Raw genomic sequence first — 8549 nt, forward strand, 5'->3', positions numbered from 1 at the left:
TACTACATAGGATTTCGGATAATATGGTATTAGTTGAGTTTTAAGTGGATATACGTCATTACACCTGTTAAAATACCACAAACATACTTTTAGAGTGCTACCCATGTTATTTTATCCAGGGTGGCTATCATGTATCATACAGGCCACACAAACAATATCCGAAAAATTTGTGGTCCAATTCACTGTTATCGTCAACTCTCACGGCACGTATCATATCAACTTGAGAGTGGAATGACACCGCAGCATTGGACAAGTATGCATCAGTGCAATATACACAATATTTCGTCGGACTAAAGGCAGAAGGCACACTTTTTTTTTGTATTCTGTCCAGCTTTTGTATCTAGTTGGCCCACTGTGCCCTGGCGTGAGCGTGTTACAGTATTTCACATAGAAAACGACCTGCAATTACGTGAAAGTAAAATTTCGTTCTCTTCTTTAATATACGCGATCTATTTGATCCTCAATTACTTTAGCTTTGATTCATAACTCAGGTCGACAAAGAAATGTTTTAACGGGTGAGCAAAGCACAGCTGACCCTGCCAGTCCTAGGGGAAATTATCCACTGAGGCAGAGGAAAAGTATCCAGGCAGCACAGCAAGATCGTTGTTATACTCTGTTCCAGGACACTATCAACCTGATCAGCTTTTCAGCAAAGCGGCATCACACTACGCAGACCGTTCGGTCCGTAATTTGGAGGTTACCCAGCCTGCTAATTATCTTTTGATTACACAGGGTGGTCCACTGATCGTTACCGGTCCAAATATCTCACAAAATAAGCGTCAAACGAAAAAACTACAAAGAACGAAACTTGTCTAGCTTGAAGGGGGAAACCAAATGTCGCTGTGGTTGGCCTGCTAGATAGCGCTGCCATAGGTCAAACGGATATCAACTGAAATGATAATTAAATGGACACCCTAGCTGCAAACAGGCGTTGATGTACTTCATTGGGGACATGTTGAAAATGTGTGCCCCGACCGGGACTTGAACCCGGGGAGCGTGCAAGGGATAAGTCCCTGCAGACGCACTATCCTCTGTGCCCGCGGTGGCTCAGATGGATAGAGCGTCTGCCATGTAAGCAGGAGATCCCGGGTTCGAGTCCCGGTCGGGGCACACGTTTTCGACACGTCCCCAATGAAGTACATCAACGCCTGTTTGCAGCTAGGGTGTCCATTTAATTATCATTTCATTTCTAGCAAAGCTGCATGGTCATCCACGGTAACTGTTCTTTCGGGAACAGATACTACCGTCATATATAGTTAAAATATGGCTTCCCGGCCATTGACCTTCTTGTGCGAACGCACATGCTATGCCCGAACTCGTACGGGACTTGGTAGATTAATCTGCCATGAGTAATGAGTATGATGGGCAAACACGTATTAGGCGCACTACGAATGTATTGGTGTGGACATGTTGGGAATGTGGATCTCACGGGGAGCGTGCAAGGGATAAGTCCCTGCAGACGCACTATCCTCTGTGCCCGCGGTGGCTCAGATGGATAGAGCGTCTGCCATGTAAGCAGGAGATCCCGGGTTCGAGTCCCGGTCGGGGTACACATTTTCAACATGTCCCCAATGAAGTTCATCAACGCGTGTTTGCAGCTAGGGTGTCCATTTAATTATCATTTCATTTCTAGCAAAGCTGCATGGTCATCCACAGTAACTGTTCTTTCGGGAACAGATACTACCGTCATATATGGATATCAACTGCGTTTTTTTAAAATAAGAACCCCCATTTTTTTATTACATATTCATGTAGTACGTCAAGAAATATGAATGTTTTAGTTGGACCACTTTTTCGCTTTGTGATAGATGGCGCTGTAATAGTCACAAACATATGGCTCACAATTTTAGACGAACAGTAGGTAACAGGTAGATTTTTAAATTAAAATACAGAACCTAGATACGTTTGAACATTTTATTTCGGTTGTTCCAATGTGATACATGTACCTTTGTGAACTTATCATTTCTGAGAACGTATGCTGTTACAGCGTGATTACCTGTAAATACCACAATAATGCAATAAATGTTCAAAATGATGTCCGTCGACCTCAATGCATTTGACAATACGTGTAACGACATTCCTCTCAACAGCGAGTAGTTCGCCTTCCGTAATGTTCGCACATGCATTGACAATGCGCTGACGCATGTTGTAAGGCGTTGTCGGTGTATAACGATAGCAAATACCCTTCAACTTTCCCCACAGAAAGAAATCCGGGGACGTCAGATCCGATGTTAACGTGCGGGCCATGGTATGGTGCTTCGACCACCAATCCACCTGTCATGATATATGCTATTCAATACCGCTTCAACCGCACGCGAGCTATGTGCCGGACATCCATGATGTTGGAAGTACATCGCCATTCTGTCATGCAGTGAAACATCTTTTAGTAACATCGCTAGAACATTACGTAGGAAATCAATATACAATGCACCATTTAGTTTGCCATCGATAAAATGGGGGCCAATCATCCTTCCTCCCTGATGTGCGGATTAGCCGCGACAGCAGCTAAAACACCTACTTGGGCATCATCATTTGTTGCAGGTCGTGGTTGACGTTTCACATGTAGCTGAACACTTCCTGTCTCCTTAAATAACGTAACTATCCAGCGAACGGTCCGGACACTTGGATGATGTCGTCCAAGATACCGAGCAGCATACATAGCACACGCCCGTTGGGCATTTTGATCACAATAGGCATACATCAACGCGATATCGACCTTTTCCGCCATTGGTAAACGGTCCATTTCAACACGGGTAATGTATCACGAAGCAAATACCGTCCTCACTGGCGGAATGTTACGTGGTACCACGTACGTATACGTTTGTGACTATTACAGCGCCATCTATCACAAAGCGAAAAAAGTGGTCCAACTAAAACATTCATATTTCTTTACGTACTACACGAATATGTAATAAAAATGAGTGTTCCTATTTAAAAAAAGCAGTTGATATCCGTTTGACCTACGGCAGCGCCATCTAGCGGGCCAATTATAGCGCCATTTGGTTTCCCCCTTCAAGCTAGACAAGTTTCGTACTTTGTAGTTTTTTCGTTTGACGCTTATTTCGTGAGATATTTGGCCTGGCCACTGTTAATGGACCACGCTTTATACTGTGTCCCGGCTAGAGCAGTGACACAGCTATAAAAAGTGCAACACGTGTGAAAATTCGATTTAAACAATCTTATAAAACTTATATTGATATACACTGAAGGAAAAAAAAATCACAACACAAAGGAGTTGTGCGACATAAACGGAAGTTTTTGTTAAATTTCCTGCCAATCGCGCAAGAGTGTCGTCGGTAGCGCCACTAAAAGAATGGGAACCAGGCTGTCCGTAAATACTCGCTGTAACGGCCGTGAGCGTTAGTTACCTTTGAGACTGGACGCGCTAAGATGATGTTAGTCAAGAATGCCTTTAAGGCGACAAAGATTGCTTTATCAATACCTCACTGATGTAAGCTGGTTCTGCCTGGTCAGAAACAGATCAATTGAGGGTCTGCAACCAACATGTCTGATTGCTAGACACACGGGACCTGCACCTGGATTAATGGTCGTTGTATCGCGTCTGAATACCTTAACGCAAAGTACATCAAATTCCATTGACGCCTCCATAAGAGATAGTCTCCACTCGTTCCAGTCTGACTGTGTAAGCGTAGACCAGATGAGGCTTAAATTCAGACAACTGAGAGATGTATACTACATAAATTAGTAACAAATGATACTGATGCCCCATGATACAGAAAACAGGTCAGAACAAGCAGAAGAAGCAACGAAAAAAGCATGTCAAATTTAAAAGAACGCAAAATCTCCTAACTTGGAGAAGTTTTAGGAAAGCTCCAAACTTAGCACAGACTTCAATGTAAGATTTTTTAGTAGTTTTCGCTACGAAATCTGGTAGAATATCCAGAGAGATTCTGGGCGTATGTAAAGTATGATGTGTTGGCAGAAGAGCCAACACCGTGTAGCTAGAGGAGGCCGAAATGCACACGTTTAAGCTCACGCAAACTGGCGTGAGGTCTGGAACAGGACAATGTAATTAATATAGCCAATAAGGTACGTTGCTGCTGGAATACTTAACTTTAATCCATAATTGGAGAACATCGCTCTTGTTGATACATTAATAACAATCTCAATATAAACTGGTAATGGCGCCTTGCTAGGTCGTAGCAAATGACGTAGCTGAAGGCTATGCTAACTATCGTCTCGGCAAATGAGAGCGTATTTGTCAGTGTAGCATCGCTAGCAAAGTCTGCTGTACAACTGGGGCGAGTGCTAGGACGTCTGTCTAGACCTGCCGTGTGGCGGCGCTCGGTCTGCAATCACTGGTAGTGGCGACACGCGGGTCCGACGTATACTAACGGACCGCGGCCGATTTAAAGGCCACCACCTAGCAAGTGTGGTGTCTGGCGGTGACACCACAAAGTACACCAGCAACAGGACACAACGAAAACCTTCACTGCTTTATAGCGATGGTGATGTTACTGATGACAGTGTCACTAAAGAAAAGATATTAAACGCGGTATTCCGACGTTCCTTCAGCAAGGAAGTCGATGTGAATATTCCAGAGTTCGAATCAAGAACAACTGGCAACACGAGTAATTTGGAAGTAGATATTCTCAGCGTAGCAAAACATCTTAACTCACTTAATATAAGTAAGGTCTCCGGTCCAAATCGTATATCAGTTAGGTTCCTTTCGGCTTTCGGTGACACATAGCTCCATTTTTATGAATGATGTACAACCGCTCGCTCGCAGAAAGACTGGAGAGTTGCACAGGTCACATCAGCATCCAATACAGGAAATAGGAGTAAGCCGATGGCTTACAGATCCGTATCAATAAGGTCGATTTACGGTAGAAATTTGGAATATATGCTGTGTTCGAACACCCCGAAGGAAACGAATTATTGACAAATAGTCAGCATGCATGCAGAAAATATCGTTCCTGTGAACCACAGTTGCCCTTTGCTCACACGAAGAAATGAGTGCTATCGACGGAGGATTTAAAATTGATACCATATTCTCAGATTTCCAGAAACGTTTTGATACTGTTCCTCACCAGCAACTTCTAATCAAATCACGTGCGTACAGAGTATCGTCTCCGTTGTGAAACTGGATTCGTGATTTCCGGTCAGAGAGGTCACAGTTCGTAGTAACTGATGAAAAATCATGGAGTAAAACAGAAGAGATATTTGACGTTCCGCAAGGAAGTGTTATAGGCCCTCTGCTGCTCCTGATCTATGCAAACGATTTAGGAGACAATTTGATCAGCTATCTTAGATTGTTTGCGTGTGGTACTGTCATTTACAGTCTCGTAAAGTCATCAGATGATCAAAATCAATTTCAAAATGATTTAGAGAAGATATCTGTATGGTAAGTAAAGTAGCAATTGACTCTAAATAATGAGAAATGTGTGGTCATTCACACGAGTAATAAAAGGAATCTACTAAGTATCGGTTAAACGGTAAATCGTACAAAACGTAAGGCTATAATTCAACTAAACATATTAGCATTAAAATTACGAATAACTTTAATTGGGACGATCACATAGATAATGTTCTGCGGAAAGCGAACCAAAGACTGCACGGTTTGCGATCTGCGTCAGATATGATTGACGGAGGACACAGAAAAAATTCCTTTTGTATTATCACGAAATAGGGGAGGGAGAGGACGGATATGATACGCGGACTGGATTGACAAACATTAAAACAAAGACGTTTTTCAAACGCCTGGCTAAATCTGCGAGACAGAACAGATAGTTGGAACTCTGGAAAGGGGCCAAAAATGAGCGGCTGTCAGTTACACTCGAACACATAACTATTTAGTTGCCCAAACATTACAGCGCAAATTTCTGAGCTCAACTATCTACTGAATATGTCACAATCTTATGGCTTAAGGGCACAACCTCTTTAAATTTTAAAACGGTTGAAGCCCCATGATTTGAAACACAACTACAATAAATTTTCAAAAGTCAGAAGGCCTGAAGCTTTATCCAGAAAAAAAATATTTTTATTGAGGCTGAAGGCTCAAACAATCTAAGATTTAGAAAGTAAGGAATTTTAACTTTAAGACGGTTGAAGGCCCATGATTGAAAAACACAACTACAATGAATTTTCAAAAGGCAGATGCCCGAAAGCTTTATCCAAAGAAATATTTTAAATGAGGCTGAAGGCCCAAACAATGCAAGACTTGACAAGTAAGGAACTTTCAATTTTAAAGCGGCTGAAGGCCCATTATTTAAAACCCAACTAAAAGCATACAGATTCAAGCCATCGGCTATAAGTCATTAAAATACACAATCAAACACCAATAAGAAAAGGCAGTACAGCGAGCGGCGCTCAGAAGTTTCCGGGGGTCGGTCTGCACTTGAAATATTAACGTTCGCTTAGGGGAGACAGGTAGTCGGCCCAACTATATCCGATCAGCCATCAACCCAGCCAAGAGGTAGTCAACGGACCCATCAACAAGACGCTTTCCACCCGACCAGTATACAAGGAACTCCAAAGCCAAAACGTAAAAGGCGTAGCCGCCCACAACGAAGTATGCATAAACTGTCAAAACTACACCACGTGTTGGACAGTGACAACACGGTGAGGGAAGGACACTGCCTGAATTTTACGTCAGTGGCCAGGGCAGGTAACCGGAATGCTAACGGCCACAAGGCAGAAAATTCCGCTGATGCACTTTCCACTTCAAATAACCAAAATACAGTTAAACCCCTCCGGATGGCGGCCAAACTTTCGCCAACTCGAACACTCGCTCACGGGAATACCTCCAACAGCCAACCAGGGGACTGATGACCTTAGAAGTTAAGTCCCGTAGTGCTCAAAACCATTTGAACCATTTTTTTTTAGCAGAAATATCATTGTAATATAATAAATCAGAACTCGGGCGACAATATCTAAGTGCTGTTATCGCGTACTGTTCGAGAGATGAACGGAAGTGAAATAGCTTGAAGGTGGTTTAGTGAACCCCCCCCTCCTCTCACCCCTCCCCCCCCCTCCGCCTATGCATTTATACTCATGTAGATCTAGATGAAGCTATGAGGAAGCGAACTTACGAACTTATGATCAGACGAAGCCCAATAATGTAAAGTAACACCAAAGTATCCTCCATGTTAAACTGCATCCTGTTGACGATTCGATATCAATATTTCCACGTGGCCTTTGTCTGTAGGATACGGCGAAGACATTGAACTTTATTTATACGACAGCGCACAGGCCAGTTTTCAGAAACTAGAGGCCACCTTCACTTCTGCCATTGTATGAAAAATGCAGGAAATGTTAATTTTTTACTACCACTAGCTCCTAATTCAGTTACGTCAGGCGGAATGCTGCCGCACTTGTGGGCATTAGTGCACATTTACACACACCTTAAAGAGCAGAAGAAAGCGCACGTTAAAGCGAATGGGATAAGTCATTTGTAGTTAGACGTGGCACAAAGCGCACGTCAGTTGTGTACGCACAGTGGGCGCTTACAATGGTGTAGAGTAGAGCGCTGATTCCCGGGTTCGATTCCCGGCGGGGTCAGGGATTTTCTCTGCCTCGTGATGGCTGGGTGTTGTGTGCTGTCCTTAGGTTAGTTAGGTTTAAGTAGTTCTAAGTTCTAGGGGACTGATGACCGTAGATGTTAAGTCCCATAGTGCTCAGAGCCATTTGAACCATTTAGTAGAGCGCTGAAAGGAAATCAGAACTTGTTGCTCTCTCAGTAGCAGCTGCACTATATGCCGCGACAGTGAGCAATATGAAAAAGGGATAACAGTCACTTAGGGTGAAAAATGGATGAGCAGCGGGAGGAGAGAGGGAATTCGACATTTCTTCGAAAATAACTTATTCTAGAGGACAGCATATTTCGAAATTAACTGAGGATGAGCGAGGATAATTATAGATTCCTAATGGACCAGCGACAATTTAATGAAGCAAGGCAGTGTGACGAGAAAAGCAATTACTTCATCCTAGACGTTATTAGCTACTACAGATGGAAAAAATCGCAACACCAAAAAATAATTATTGTAGAATAATGAAATTTAGGTAATACATTTGTCTAGGTAATATATTTAAGTGATTAACATTGCAAGATCACATGTTAATGTAAGCAGGAGATGAGTCATTGCAAATATGAAATGCTGATACATTAATAACCGATGTAACTGGCAGAATGTTGAATGAAAGCGTGCGAACGTTCCTGCATTGTGTTGTACAGGTGCCGGATGTCAGTTTGTGGGATGGAGTTCCATGCCTGTTGCACTAGGTCGGTCAATACCTGACGGTTAATGCTGACTGTGGATGACGATGGGGTAGTCGTCCGATATGCTCGATGGGGGACAGATCCGGTGACCGAGCAAGCTAAGGCCCGTTTCACACTGGGACACTGGTGACGGTCGCCAGTCACGGTCACCGGTAATTGCGGTGAAGACTCCTGCACCACCGGTGTCTGACACCGCAGGTATTGCCAACTGATTAGTTAGTGAAGTGGACTCGAGCGAGGAGGAACTTTTGTCGGTACTTCTAAGCAGCAGGAGGAGGAGGAGGATGAAGACAAAACTTTTATTACACGT

General features: G+C 43.3%; 2 non-coding genes across 2 annotated transcripts; both read left to right on the forward strand.

Moving 5' to 3' along the window:
• Window positions 1-1035: 1035 nt before the first annotated feature.
• On the forward strand, window positions 1036-1110 carry Trnat-ugu. The gene has a single exon. It is a non-coding gene; the product is annotated as a tRNA-Thr (tRNA).
• A 365-nt stretch (window positions 1111-1475) lies between these two features.
• On the forward strand, window positions 1476-1550 carry Trnat-ugu. Its single transcript has one exon. It is a non-coding gene; the product is annotated as a tRNA-Thr (tRNA).
• The last annotated feature ends 6999 nt before the right edge of the window (window positions 1551-8549 follow it).

This window comes from Schistocerca americana, chromosome 5 (genome assembly GCF_021461395.2).
Source record: "Schistocerca americana isolate TAMUIC-IGC-003095 chromosome 5, iqSchAmer2.1, whole genome shotgun sequence".
In the NCBI taxonomy this organism is placed as follows: Eukaryota; Metazoa; Arthropoda; class Insecta; order Orthoptera; family Acrididae; genus Schistocerca; species Schistocerca americana.